This window comes from Schistocerca serialis, chromosome 3 (genome assembly GCF_023864345.2).
Source record: "Schistocerca serialis cubense isolate TAMUIC-IGC-003099 chromosome 3, iqSchSeri2.2, whole genome shotgun sequence".
Taxonomy (NCBI): Eukaryota; Metazoa; Arthropoda; class Insecta; order Orthoptera; family Acrididae; genus Schistocerca; species Schistocerca serialis.
In genome coordinates this window covers 740,732,265-740,748,281 of record NC_064640.1, presented here as the reverse complement: position 1 = coordinate 740,748,281, position 16,017 = coordinate 740,732,265, and the positions used below count along the sequence as shown (strand labels likewise).

Here is a 16,017-nt window from a genome sequence, read left to right as displayed (position 1 = left end):
TTTAGACCTTCTGTTGCACAATGCTGACTGTGTTATCCCATTTTTTTGTGTGTGTTACAGCTACTGTCACGCTCTTTTTTAAACTCTTCAACTTGCCTCTATAGCTGGAGCAGCCAAGTCCTCACTCTTTTGCGTTTTTACCTTTTTACGTGTTTTTCTCATGGTTGGTTGGTTGGTTGTTTGGGGAAGGAGACCAGACAGCGTGGTCATCGGTCTCATCGGAGTAGGGAAGGATGGGGAAGGAAGTCGGCCGTGCCCTTTCAGAGGAACCATCCCGGCATTTGCCTGGAGTGATTTAGGGAAATCACGGAAAACCTAAATCAGGATGGCCGGAGACGGGATTGAACCGTCATCCTCCCGAATGCGAGTCCAGTGCGCTAACCACTGCGCCACCTCGCTCGGTGTTTTCTCATGAAATGTAGTGACTGATGAACCAGTACTTTAGTCTTTTTAAACACATAATCATCATCATCATCATCCAACTGAAGTGCTGGTCCCCAAACTAACCAGATTTTAATCCAGTCGATCATATAGGGGATGTGATTGAATGTGGCATCAGAGGTCTTAGCCCCCTCACCGGAATTTACGGGAACTGTGTGATTTGCGTGTGTAGATGTGATGTCATCTCCCTTCAACGACCTACCAAGGCCTCATTGATTCAAAGTCATGATGCGTTGCCACTGTTATCCATGTCAAACGTGGACATACCAGCTATTAGGTAAGTGGTCATAATGTTCTGGCTGATCAGTGTATGTACTCTGATTTATCCATGGTTTTTTATGAATCTTTTAGTGACACCACAGGCTAATAATGTACCTGTGTAGCAAGAGGTGTTTGAGTAAATGTTGTGTTGTGGCAGGTTAATTGATTTTATGTTTATTTTTGTTCTGCTTGGGAGTGCTGGCTGACAAAAACTATTGATGCCCATGCATAAGCTATAGTATTAAAGGCAGCTGGTGACTGCATAGGCACCAGTGGGTTATGACAGGTTTGCTGTTGTTAACATGGCTGGCATACCACTCTCTTAGTGCTTTGTATACTAGTAGTATCTTTTCTGGTACCAACCAGGTTGGCCACATTGGAAACATTTACACACATTCCGTTTAAATAATGCAAGTTTCCCAGGCATTCCTGGGGAGATGGGCTGGTGATGCTGATACTGGTCACTTCTTTAGGAGCATATTTTTAGCATTATGTTAATTCTTATACACTATGTGATCAAAAGTACCCGGATACCCTCAAAAACCAACGTTTTTCATATTAGGTGCATTGTGCTGCCACCTACTGCCAGGTACTCCATAGTAGTCATAGTCAGTAGACATCGTGAGAGAGCAGAATGGGGCGCTCCGCGGAATTCACGGACTTCGAACGTGGTTAGGTGATTGGGTGTCATTTGTGTCATACGTCTGTACGCTAGATTTCCACACTCCTAAAAATCCCTAGGCCCACTGTTTCCGATGTGATAGTGAAGTGTAAACGAAAAGGGACACGTACGCCACAAAAGCGTACAGGCCGACTTCGTCTGTTGACTGGCAGAGACCACCGACAGTTGAAGGGGTCGTAATGTGTACTAGGCAGACATCTATCCAGACCACAACACAAGAATCTCAAACTGCATCAGGATCCACTGCAAGTACTATGACACTTACGCGGTAGGTGAGAAAGCTTGGATTTCATGGTCGACGGCTGCTCATAAGCCACACATCACGCCAGTAAATACCAAACGACGCCTCGCTTGGTGTAAGAAGCACTAACATTGGGCGATTGAACAGTTGAAAAACGTTGTGTTGATTGACGAATCACAGTACACAAGGTGGCGGTTCGATCGCAGGATGTAGGTATGGCGAATGCCCAGTGAACATCGTCTGCCGGCGCGTGTAGTGCCAACAGTAAAATTCGAAGGCGGTGGTGTTATGGTGTGGTCGTGTTTTTCATGGAGGGGGTTTGCACCCCTTGTTGCTTTGCGTTGCACTATCACAGCATAGGCCTACATTGATGTTTTAAGAACCTCCTTGCTTCCCACTATTGAAGAGCAATTCGGGGATGGCGATTGCATCTTTCAACACGATCGAGCACCTGTTCATAATGCACGACCTCTGGCGGAGTGGTTACACGAAAATAACATCCGTGTAATGGAATGACCTGTACAGAGTCTTGACCTGAATCCTACACAACACCTTTGGGGTGTTTTGGAACGCCGAATTCGTGCCAGGCCTCATCCACCAACATCGATACCTTTCATCAGTGCAGTACTCCGTAAAGAATGACCTGACATTGCCCAAAAACCCTCCCAGCAACCGACTCAACGAATGCCTGCGAGAGTGAAAGCTGCCATTAAGGGTAAGGGTGGGCCAACACCATATTGGATTCCTGCATTACCGAAGGAGGGCGCCACCAACTTGTAAGTCATTTTCAGCCAGGTGTCCAGATACGTTTGGTCACATAGTGTACACATTTTACTTATATTTGTCTCTCACTGACAATCTTGGAAACTGGTAAAACTACAGTGCTTACAGAATTTTGCTATGACTTCTCACGCTATGTCTAACATTATACATCTTCTTAATATTTAATGAGATTTTTCAGAATATAGTCTGACATTATTTCTACCAACAGGGGAATGAGCTCATTTAACACATACATTATGAGATTCACGCATACTAGTAATGAAGGGATGGTTTAGCAAGAGTTTATTTGTTTATCTGTCACACTGTGATCCATCTCCAACATTTAAAGACTTTGCAAGAGCATATTTCTTATTAAATTATGCACTGCAGTAATTTGTTGCCATTGTATTTAGGATAGAAAAGTTGGTAGTTGAATAAAAATAGGTAAAAACTACAACAAATAAATTCAATAAAGCAATTAATTATAAGATTACTCTCATGTCATCTTCTTCTTCTGCCTGGGGGTAATGGCTGGTTACTGATGGCTTCTCGAATGACAAAAATCGTGTGATTAGAGTAATAATACAATTAATATGTTAATTATAACGATTACCCACACTGATCCTCTGCCGGCCTGTGTGGCCGAGCGGCTCTAGGCGCTTCAGTCTGGAACCTCGCGACCGCTACACTTGCAGGTTCGAATCCTGCCTAGGGCATGGATGTGTGTGATGTCCTTAGGTTAGTTAGGTTTAAGTAGTTCTAAGTTCTGGGGGACTGATGACCTCAGATATTAAGTCCCATAGTGCTCAGAGCCATTTGAACCATTTGAACTGATCCTCTCACTACCGAGCACATTCTTTACATGGCGAGGAGCAGATCATGACTGGTAAATAATTCAGATTTTTCCATAGCTTTGGGTACAGTTTGCAGTGTGACTGACTGAGAGCATCGTGATGTTGACATAACATTGCGTTGACATGATGTCAAGAGCAGTGGGATAAAGCTCATTTAATTGTAATAAAAAATTAACTAATTATTTATAGCAATTACACACATCCTTACTCCAAACAACCCTGGACCTCTGCCTATGGTACACAGGACAAGACTGCCATTGCCCAATCAATTGCTCAAGTTATAAAGGATGCGGAGGGGGAAGGGGGTTGAATTTTATTGGTCCAGGAGGGAGAAGGTAGGGCTGGGGTATGTGGACAGGATGATAATTCTATAGGGTGACTTCACATAACTGCCTGAGGTGTGTGGGCTGGAAGGCGGTTCCCCAGGTGGAGGGAAATGTGGGGCGATCTCACTCAACTACCTCTGGTTCAATCTGACACTGGAAATCATTATCAGTGACCTTGAGATAAGGTCATTATCGAGACCATAACTTGAAAGGAGAGACAGCATTGGTCATATATTTTTGTTTATTATCGCAAAATCGATTTTCGGTCACTTAGTGACCATCTTCAGCGCTAGAAGTTAAAAATTATTTCACATTACGATCAGAGAGTATAAAACAGAAAATCACAATTACATCTGCATATGAACATAACACTTGTTAGGAACATACCTGTAATATATAACTTAAATTAGTAAGCACTGGTGTCAATAAGCTTACGGCGATCACATAGACTGAGGTCGCTGTTTACATGCACTTGTTCAGCAGACCTCGGTGTGACGGGGCTTGACACGCCCTCTATGTGACATGTGTCAAGTGAAGACATAGTATTACTGGTTTTGCGAGATATTAACACTAAATAACTCTTGTGCATTTGTGAATCGCGCAGTAATTCAAATTTAAAATGTACGTACAACACATAGCAGACGAAGTGCGAAGGAAATATCTAAAATACATTGGCGTATTGTTTTTTTAAAAAAACAAACTTATAAACCATGAAACAGATCGATGATAAGTTGTCAGAGTGCAGGACATATAAAAGAGCAAAAGATAATGAAAAAAAAAAATCTAGAGGGTTGGATCCCCTCATTCGAAGGCGTCCGATTGCAAAGCCTGGGCTACTCTCAGGTTGGAATCTCCGTCATCGAAGTTTGTGTCTGTCTGCCCGTCTGCCTGCTGCTTACTGCTGTAGCTGTTCGTTCGTCCGTCCGTCCGTCCGTCCGCCTGCCTGCCTGCCTGCTCGCTGTCCGTCGCCGCCGCTACCGCTGCTGCCTGCAGTCCGTCCGTCCGTCCGTCTGTTCGCCGCCGCCGCCGCCGCCGCCGCCGCCAGCCGGTGCTCGCCGCCAGCCGGTGCTCGCCGCTCGCCGCCGTCGCCGCCAGCCGGTTCTCGCCGCCGCCGACGCCTGGTCGCCGCCGCCGCCGCCGCCGCCGTCGCCGCCAGCCGGTTCTCGTCGCCGTCGCCGACAGCCGGTTCTCGCCGCCGCCGACGCCTGGTCGCCGCCGCCGCCGCCGCCGCCGCCGCCGTCTTCGTCTTCCTCCGTCCTCGTCTTCCTCCGTCTTTGTCTTCGTCTTCGTCTGTCCCCTGTCTGTGTCCTTTCCTTCGGTGCGTTCTTTCTCCCTGACGTCATGTCCACCCCCACCACCACCGCCACCGCTACCACCACCGCCATAGTTTACACTTCCCCTTCCAACGCCTCCACCACTATAACGTGGTGTGCCCAGTCCCACCCCCCTCCTTCCATCCCACCTCTTCTCACTCTCCCTTCGCCCTCGCTCTTTGTCTCCCCCTCTCCAGCTTCTTCCTCCCGCTCCTCTCGATCTGATCCTTTCCCCCCACTCCCCCAGCCTGTCACTGCAGCTCCGGCTAGGGTGGTGGCCCGTCGGGCCACTGTCCATGCCCAGCTCTCCCCGTCGCCTTCGCCATCACCGCCGCCACCGCCACCGTCATCGTCATCGTCACCTTCACCATCTCCGGCGCCGACTCCAGCCCAGGGACCTGCCACTCCCCGTCACATTCCTGTTGTTCCCATCCACCACACCTCCTCCGCCGCCGTCAAGCGCCCCAGTGGCACCCCTGCCTCGTCTGCTCCAAAAATGGCTCCGCCTCGTCCCCCTTCCCCCACCCCTGATGCCATGGATGTCTCCCCGCCCGTCCCTGCCCCCTCCCCCTCATCCTCTATCCCCTCCTCCTACCGCTACCTCCTCTCCCGTCCGGATCCCTCCCTCCTTGAAGCCCGGAACCTCACCCTCTTCCTTCGCCAGAATTGTCCTGGTGCCCCCATCTCCCTCCTCACTCCTCGCCGTGATTCGGTACTCATCTCCTCCCCCAGCCCTACCCTCCACACAGACCTCCTTTCCCGCATCCCTGTCACCCGCTTTGGCCCTCATGCCTCTCTCACCCCTGCTCCCTCGCCACCTCCCTCCCGCCAACCCCAACCTCCGCATCACCCGCCGACCCTCACCGCCGTGATCACTCGGCTCAGTCCAGTGATCACGGAGGAGGAGGTGTTGGCGGAGCTTCTACATCTACATCTACATTGATACTCCGCAAGCCACCCAACGGTGTGTGGCGGAGGGCACTTTACGTGCCACTGTCATTACCTCCCTTTCCTGTACCAGTTGCGTATGGTTCGCGGGAAGAACGACTGTCTGAAAGCCTCCGTGCGCGCTCTAATCTCGCAAATTTTACGTTCGTGATCTCCTCGGGAGGTATAAGTACGGGGAAGCAATATATTCGATACCTCATCCAGAAACGCACCCTCTCGAAACCTGGACAGCAAGCTACACCGCGATGCAGAGCGCCTCTCTTGCAGAGTCTGCCACTTGAGTTTATTAAACATCTCCGTAACGCTGTCACGGTTACCAAATAACCCGGTGACGAAATGCGCCGCTCTTCTTTGGATCTTCTCTATCTCCTCCGTCAACCCGACCTGGTACGGATCCCACACTGATGAGCAATACTCAAGTATAGGTCGAACGAGTGTTTTGTAAGCCACCTCCTTTGTTGATGGACTACATTTTCTAAGCACTCTCCCAATGAATCTCAACCTGGTACCCGCCTTACCAACAATTAATTTTATATGATCATTCCACTTCAAATCGTTCCGCACGCATACTCCCAGATATTTTACAGACGTAACTGCTACCAGTGTTTGTTCCACTATCATATAATCATACAATAAAGGATCCTTCTTTCTATGTATTCGCAATACATTACATTTGTCTATGTTAAGGGTCGGTTGCCACTCCCTGCACCAAGTGCCTATCCGCTGCAGATCTTCCTGCATTTCGCTACAATTTTCTAATGCTGCAACTTCTCTGTATACTACAGCATCATCCGCGGAAAGCCGCATGGAACTTCCGACACTATCTACTAAGTCATTTATATATATTGTGAAAAGCAATGGTCCCATAACACTCCCCTGTGGCACGCCAGAGGTTACTTTAACGTCTGTAGACGTCTCTTCATTGATAACAACATGCTGTGTTCTGTTTGCTAAAAACTCTTCAATCCAGCCACACAGCTGGTCTGATATTCCGTAGGCTCTTACTTTGTTTATCAGGCGACAGTGCGGAACTGTATCGAACGCCTTCCGGAAGTCAAGAAAAATAGCATCTACCTGGGAGCCTGTATCTAATATTTTCTGGGTCTCATGAACAAATAAGGCGAGTTGCGTCTCACACGATCGCTGTTTCCGGAATCCATGTTGATTCCTACATAGTAGATTCTGGGTTTCCAGAAATGACATGATACACGAGCAAAAAACATGTTCTAAAATTGTACAAGAGATCGACGTAAGAGATATAGGTCTATAGTTTTGCGCATCTGCTCGACGACCCTTCTTGAAGACTGGGACTATCTGTGCTCTTTTCCAATCATTTGGAACCCTCCGTTCCTCTAGAGACTTGCGGTATATGGCTGTTAGAAGGGGGGCAAGTTCTTTCGCGTACTCTGTGTAGAATCGAATAGGTATCCCGTCAGGTCCAGTGGACTTTCCTCTATTGAGTGATTCACGTTGCTTTTCTATTCCTTGGACACTTATTTCGATGTCAGCCATTTTTTCGTTTGTGCGAGGATTTAGAGAAGGAACTGCAGTGCGGTCTTCCTCTGTGAAACAGCTTTGGAAAAAGGTGTTTAGTATTTCAGCTTTACGCGTGTCATCCTCTGTTTCAATGCCATCATCATCCCGTAGTGTCTGGATATGCTGTTTCGAGGCACTTACTGATTTAACGTAAGACCAGAACTTCCTAGGATTTTCTGTCAAGTCGGTACATAGAATTTTACTTTCGAATTCAATGAACGCTTCACGCATAGCCCTCCTTACGGTAACTTTGACATCGTTTAGTTTCTGTTTGTCTGAGAGGTTTTGGCTGCGTTTAAACTTGGAGTGGAGCTCTCTTTGCTTTCGCAGTAGTTTCCTAACTTTGTTGTCAGGCCCATCCCCTTCTGGAGGAGCGAGCGGTTCGCCGGATCCATAACGCTGCCGGCCCCACCTGCCTTATGCGGCTTTTTCTGAGCACGCACCCTCCATAGACCGTCTCCTGAAGGAGGGTGCCCTACTTTTTAACCAGCGTTATAAGGTTGACCCCTCCCGTTCCCCTCCTCAATCCCTGCGCAGCCAGATGTGTCTGCACTATAACGCGCCCCCCACAGCTGAGTGCTGCGAGGCCCCCACCTGCCCGAATTGTAAGCAAGCGCACTTCCTCAGGCAGTGCCCTAACCTCCAATCCCCTCCTTCCTGCAATACCTGCAATCTCCCCCATCCCACCTACTCCCAAAAGTGTAAAGCCCGACCCCCTCCGACCACTCCCGAACACACTGTCCCTGTCTGTCCCCTGGATGCCCCCACCCCTCCTGGCAATTCCCTTCGTCCCCCCCCCCCCCACCGCTGAGGACATCATCAGGTTCATCACCATCGTCCTTCAAAATGTTCACCCCTTTCAGCGCCCTCACACCCTCCAACAGATCTCCCTTGCCGCCCATTCCATATTCCAACTCAAGATGTACGCCACCTACTCCAACAACCAGGCCTATTTCACCTTCTCCCGTCTTGACACCCTCGTCTAAATCCCTGTCATGGCGCCACCGCAACGTATTCTTTACAACAATATCCGCTCCCTCTCCGCCAACAAGAACCTCTTCCTACACACCCTTGCCACCCACCTCGTGGATGCCTTCCTCCTCAATGAAACCTTCCTCCAACCCCACAACTCCATCCACACCTCACCCTATCTCCTCCACCGCTCCGATAACCCCCTCCCAATTGCACGTGGCGGAGTTGCCATTGGTCACCACCGCCAGATCCCCGTTCGGCTCCAACCTCTCCTTCCCGACCCCACCGGACACCTGATCCTTAGTCCCTTCTTCCCCGGCCTTACTGTTACCTGCGCCACCATCTATGTCCGCCCTAACGCCCCTCTTCCCTTCGACTTCCTCTCCCACATTGACCGTACCTTCTCCTCCTACGTGATCACCACTGACCTCAACATCCATAGTCGTTCCGCCGCCCAGTTACGGCGGTGGCATCGGTTTCTCTCCTCCCTTCAAGGCGACCTCATCCCAATCCCCCAGCACACCCGTCCCGAATCCAACTCCACTCCTGATGTTATCCTCACCCGACGCATCCACCAGCATCTCTGCCAGCACCGCCTCCTTCCCGTTACCCAGTGTGGCCGCCACCGCCCCCGTCGCCGTCTCCATCGCCTTCACCGTCACCATCTCCGGCGCCAACTGCTGCGTCCACGCCGGGACCTGTCCCTTCCCACCACCTCCCTATAGCTCCCGTCCCTCATAGCACCACCCGCCCTTCTGCCGCTATTAAACGCCCTAGTGGCACCAACATCTCCTCCGATCCAAAAAAGGCCCCGCCCCGTCCTCTTTCCCCCCCCCCCCCCAGGATGCCATGGATGTCTCCCCACCTGGCCCTGCTCCCTCCGCCTCCCCCTCCTCCTCTTCTCCCCACCTTATACAAATACCTCCTCTCCCATCCCGATCCCTCCCTTCTCGAGGTCCGGAATCTCTCCCTCCTCCTCCACCAACACTTCCCTGGTGCCCCCATCGCCCTCCTCATTCCCAGACAGGATTCTGTTCTCATCTCCTCCCCAGGCCCAACCCTCCATACTGACATCCTCTCCCCTCTCCCCGTCACCCGTTTTGGCCCCAACGCCTCCCTCACCCCTACTCCTTCTCCATCTCCTACCCGCCAACCCCAACCCCTGCGTCGCCCGCTGACCCTCACCGCTGTGATCACTCGGCTCAGTCCGTCGATCATGGAGGAGGAGGTGTTGGCGGAGCTCAAGGCGCATCCCATGCTGGAGGTGCGGGCGGTCCGCCACATTTTCTACTCGGCGGGCCCCACCCGCCTTTTGCGGGTTTTTTCCGAGGATGCCCCCTCCATTGACCGTCTCCTGAAGGAGGGTGCCCTCCTCTTCAACCAGCGCTACAAGATCGACCCCTCCCGTTCCCCTCCTCAATCCCTGCACTGCCTGAAGTGTCTGTGCTATAACGCTCACCCAACGGCTGAGTGACGCGAGGCCGCCAACTGCCCGCATTGTAGGCAAGCGCACTTCCTCCGGCAGTGCCCTAACCTTCAATCCCCTCCCTCCTGCAATACCTGCAATCTCCTCCATCCCACCTACTCCCAAAAGTGTAAAGCCCAACCCCCTCCGACCACTCCTGAACTCACCGTCCCTGTCCGTCCTCTGGACGTCCCCACACCTCCTGGCAACTCCCTTCGTCCCCCCCCCCACCGCTGAGGACATCATCAGGTTCATCACCATGGTCCTTCAGAATGTCCATCCCTTTCAGCGCCCCCACACCCTCCAACAGATCTCCCTCGCTGCCCATTCCATTTTCCAACTCAAAATGTACACCACCTACTCCCACAACCAGGCCCATTTCACCTTCTCCCGTCTTGACACCCTCGTATAAATCCCTGTCATGGCGCGACAGCAACGTATCCTTTTCAACAATATCTGCTCCCGTCCCACCAACAAGAACCTCTTCCTGCATACCCTTGCCACCCACCCCGTGGAAGCCTTCCTCCTCAATGAAACCGTCCTCCAAACCCACCACTCTATCCACACCTTGCCCTATCTCTTCCACTGCTCCGATAATCCCCTCCCAATTGCGCGTGGCGGTGTTGCCATTGGTCACCGCCGCCAGATCCCCGTTCGGCTCCAACCTCTCCTTCCCGACCCCACCGAACACCTGATCCTTAGTCTCTTCTTCCCCGGCCTTACCATTACCTGCGCCACCATCTATGTCCGCCCCAACACCCCTATTCCTTTCGACTTCCTCTCCCACATCGACCCCACCTTCTCCTCCTACGTAATCGCCGCCGACCTCAATATCCATAGTCGTTCCGCTGCCCAGATATGGCGGTGGCATCGGTTCCTCTCCTCCCTTCAAGGCGACCTCATCCCCATCCCCCAGCACACCTGTCCCGAATCCTACTCCACTCCTGATGTTATCCTCTCCTCCCCCAACCTCCTTGGCCGCATATCAGTGGATGTCCTGGAGCCTATTGGTAGTGACCATCTCCCTGTCCTCCTCACCGTTTCCGACGGTCGTCGCCCCCGCCCCGACCCTCGTAATGACTCTCCCTCCACATACGTCCATGTCTATTCCCGTGCCAACTGGAATGCCAACTGGGATACCCTTTCCACCCAGGTCGATAGCCACCCCTTCACCTATCACCACCCTGACGATGTTACCCATGCCGCCTCCTTTCTCCAGCAGACCTTGTCTGAGGCCGTGGAGGCCCACGTCCCTACTCTCGCCGTCCAGCCCCATTGTTCTACCCCACCCCCACAAGCCGTCTTCCTCCTCCGTGAATCCCGTCGTCTCTACCGTGTCTTCCTCCGCACGTGTGACCCGGACACACTACGACGCCACCGGCAACTACAGTGACACATTCGTAATTTGCTCGCAGCTAAGAAACGCCAGGACTGGCGACAGACATGAACCCGTTTAAATGCTACCCTCCCAATAAACTCGTCCAAGTTCTGGTCGGCCTTCCGTCGCCTTACCAGAAGTAAACCTTCCCCCTATTATCCTCTTCTCCATGATGATCACCCTTTCCCTGACACCCTTAGTAAGGCCAATCACTTTGCCTCCTACCTCTCCGAAGTATTTTCCATCCCCGATGATCCCCAGTTCGATTACTCCCTCTTCCCGGATATCCGCGATCGAACTGACACCTCTGTCCCTCCCCTCGCTCCTGGTTTCCAGTACTTGGACAACATTGCACATACGGAACTCAATGCCCCTATCACTACACAGGATCTCATTGATACACTCCGCACAAAACGCAACACCGCTCCTGGTCATGATCTTCGTGAAGCTCCTGTCTCTTTCCTCTCCACCCTGGCCAGGCTCTACAATGTAGTCCTGTCCACTGGTTACTACCCCGACCTGTGGAACACCTCCCGTATCCTCATGTTCTTTAAACCTGGCAAACCGCCGTCTGCCGTCTCCTCCTACCATCCCATCAGCCTTACCTCGGTCTTCAGCAAGGTCCTGGAATCTATCCTCACCCGATGCATCCACCAGCATCTCCTCCAGCACCGCCTCCTTCCCATTACCAGGTGTGGCTTTCGGCTGTCCTTCTCTTCCGACGACCTTATTCTTGACCTCACTCATCTCCCTTCCGAACCGCTTAATTCCCGTCGCTCCGCAATCTTCCTCTCCCTGGTCCTCGAACGTGCTTATGACTGCGTATGGCCTTCCGGTCTCCTCTTCAAGCTCCAAACCCTTGCCCTTCCCATTAACTACGTCCGTCTGATCGGCTCCTTTCTCTCCCGCCGTCCTTCCTACGTCACCGTCCATAACACAGATTCCTACACCCTTTTCCCCTCTGCCAGTGTGCCCCAAGGCTCCGTCCTCTCCCCCCTTCTGTACATTTTGTACACTGCGGACATGCCACCGCCGTCAGCCCCCGTCCACCTTCTCCAGTTTTCCGATGACACCGCCTTTCTTGCCCTTGCCCCCACCCTACAGCGCTCCCAACATCTTCTCCAATCCCATCTTGACCGGTTCACCGCTTGGTGCAACCAGTGGTTGCTCAAGTTCAATCCCTCCTTCCTCCTCCTTCATTTCTACAACACCATCTATGGCCGTCCTATCGCCCTCACTCCCACCCTTAAGTACCGTGGCGTCACCCTCGACCGTCGCCTCTCCTGTACTCCCCACCTCCGGACAATCCAAGCCAAGGCACGCTTCCGACTCAGTCTCCTCAAGCTCATCTCTGGCCGTACGTGGGGTCTGGACCCCTCCACCATTCTCCACACCTATAAATCCCTCATCCGCCCTATCCTTTGTTATGCCCATCCGGCTTGGATCTCTGCCGTCCCTGCTTTTTACAAATCCCTCCAAATCCTTGAACACCATGCTCTCCGCCTCGCCTATCGCATCCATCTCCCCTCCCCCACGCGGATCCTGTACGATCTCATCCCCTTCCCCACCTCCTCCTTTTCCTTGAAAGGATACGGATCCTGTACACCTCCCGCAAGCTCAATCCTCCTCACTCGCTCGTCTCCCCGATCCTCTCCCATCCCCACCCGCTGCCGCGCCTATATTCCCACGTCCCACCCGGTCTCCATCTCTCCACCCTCCTTACCCTCTCCCAAGGTGGCTTCCGCCAGCTCCCCCTCCCTGATGATGTCCTCCTCCCCTCCATCTACCCCTCCAATCAACTTTGACCCTGCCCCACCCCCCACTTCCGCTGTCCTTTCCTTTAGGCACCCTCCCTCCCTTCTCTTCCCTTCCCTTCTCTTTCCTTTTCCCACGTCCCCTCCCTCCGCCCCTCTTCCCCCGGGTTTCCCCTCCCCCTTCCTCCCTCCCCCCTATCTCCCCTGCCCGTGGCATCTCTGCTCTCCCCTCTCGCTCTCCCACTCCCCTTCCTCCTCCTCCTCTCTTGGCAGGTCCCCGGACTCACACACGCATAGTTAACATTCGCGCGCCAGAGATCATCGCCGTCAGTGTCTCGTGTGTGTGCTTGGTTTTGTGTTTCGTGTTCTTTCGCAGTTACAACTCTACTGTTCAGATGTGCCGTCGCCGTTCTCCGTGTTTTGTGCGACGTGTCAACAAGTGTTAGTGTTTTTATCGTCCAGCGTGAACGGCTTCATGTTTATTGTTTTTTGTCTCTACTTTTTTTGCCTGCCATTTTCATTGTATTGTCTATCTCGCCTCTTTGTCATATGATTGTACCACTGGATATCCTGCATAGCCTATGTTTAATTTCTCTAAAGTACGATGTATATTTTTGGTATAAGTGGCACTATTACCTGTCCTTCCTCATGATGGTTTCTCGATGTTTGATGTATACTACCTGTTCGCACCTTATATTTTCAAATGTATTTCAAATACACAATTAGAATTATAGGTACTTCTTAAGTCTGCTTGTATTTCATATGGGTCCCACTACTACTATAAGTATGTAAAATCAAATTAGTTTCTTAATTTTCAAAACTGGTTGCTTGGCAACTTCATTACTGTTTTATCAACCTGTGAATGTACATATGGGTTCTGACCCAGTGCTTATGTGGAAGCGTACAACCAGTGATGGGACGAATGATATGTACATTATCACGCCGTCAAATATGATAACAAAATTGATACTCTACACCCTCAAAACTTTTTTTAATATTATTTAATGGCATATGAATTGTTACTTAGTGGCTTTTTCGGACCATTACTATTTTATATATTTGACTTCTCAGTTTTAACGTAATATTTACGTAAATCAAGTACCATGTACTTCTAACCTCCCACGCCAAATGATGGGGCTATGTTTTACAGTAAGCAACCGTGTATATTTGATGTCATGTATGTATGGGTTCTGACCCAGTGCTTATGCGGAAGCCTATAATCACTGTTATAACACTGCTAGCTTGCCCAAAGGGACGAACGAGACGTACATCAGCATGTCGGTTAAATATGATAACAAAATTGTTTATCCACCCCTACAAACATTTTTGTAATGAACGTTGTGTTTCACGGCATTTTAGTTATTAAGTAATGGCAGTTTCGTACTGTTATTATTTTTTATATATTTGACTCCTTAGTCTTCACGTAACATTTTACGTAATCACGAACGTTGTACTTCTAACTTTCCACGCCAGATGGTGGGTATAATGTTTTTTTTTAAAACCTGTGTTACACCTCATTTCATGTTATTCATTTATTATTATTTTTCATTATCTTTTGCTCTTTTATATGTCCTGCACTCTGACAACTTATCATCGATCTGTTTTATGTTTTATAAGTTTGTTTTTATAAAAAAAGCAATACGCCAATGTGTTTTAGATATTTCCTTCCCCCTTCGTCTGCTTTGTGTTGTACGTACATTTTAAATTTGAATTACTGCACGATTCACAAATGCACAAGAGTTATTTAGTGTTAATATCTGGCAAAACCAGTAATACTATGTCTTCACGTGACACATGTCACATAGAGGGCGTGTCAAGCCCCGTCACACCGAGGTCTGCTGAACAAGTGCATGTAAACAGCGACCTCAGTCTATGTGATCGCCGTAAGCTTATTGACACCAGTGCTTACTAATTTAAGTTATATATTACAGGTATGTTCCTAACAAGTGTTATGTTCATTTTCTTTTTTATACTCTCTGATCGTAATGTGAAAAAATTTTTAACTTCTAGCACTGAAGATGGTCACTAAGTGACCGAAAATCGATTTTGCGATAATAAACAAAAATATACGACTAATGCTGTCTCTCCTGTCAAGTATACCCATTATCTGGTCGTAGTGCACAGGACACTATGGAGTCGCCAATCAATAAGACCATAACTGGTACTAGGTAAGTACTACTTATCAGTAATAGCATTATCTTATCATGGGAAGTACTTATTGATCAATGACTCTTTCTTTAGTACTATTGGAGTGTTTTGTGATCCGGAAACTACTTTACTACGCTACTAACAATAGCTGTTCATTAATTCCCAGTCTTGGGTTGTGCTTTGTATTTAACAAGTCATCTGTGTACTATCCAAATATTGGTGTAGCACTATTTAACTTCGCAGTGCAGTTTCAGATTGCCAAACAGTCAAATCCACCTGACTCGATACGAATTAGTGGCTGTTGCTTATCGTCAGTATCGCTCAAGATATTCACAAGTGAATGATACTTAGAAACGGAAAAGGGATAATTAAGAAAACACCAGTGGTGTGGCAATATGGTAAGAAAACAGAGGGGGTTAAAACATAACTAGAGGCCGGTCGCAGCTGTTCATCAATGCTAAAGTGCAGAATGGCTCAAAAAACAGCTGCAATTCTCCTTTTCAGTAGTGGAAGGAAGCACACCATTAAACATTCTGCTTTCCACTAGTTCCAGACTTGCTGTACGAGGAAGAAAGGCAGAAAGTTAAAATATGGACTCAGAATTGAGTCACCAGTGAGTGTGATAACTCCCCATAATTACGATTACATCAACAGCCAATGATCAAATCGAGCAGAGATGCAATGTGAGTAGCATGAAATGCAGTGGCATTTGCGGCAGAGATCATAAACACTTCTTTGCTGTGGAATGAACAACATGGAATTTAACTGTCTCTTTTAACTTAGCTCAAAGAGAAGTTAATCTCTCTTAACACACATTAGCGTTCTCGCTATGGTTGCATGGAGAGTACACTTATTTTTTCGGCATCAAAACTACTGACTAAATATTGAATAGTAACTCTTAGGTTCAAATTCCTTTCAATGTATCATTCACCTTCA

At 49.7% G+C, this 16,017-nt stretch overlaps 1 non-coding gene across 1 annotated transcript; it reads right to left on the bottom strand.

Annotated features, from left to right (window-relative positions):
- Window positions 1–326: 326 nt before the first annotated feature.
- Window positions 327–399, bottom strand: Trnaa-cgc (transfer RNA alanine (anticodon CGC)). The gene has a single exon. It is a non-coding gene; the product is annotated as a tRNA-Ala (tRNA).
- Window positions 400–16,017: the final 15,618 nt, after the last annotated feature.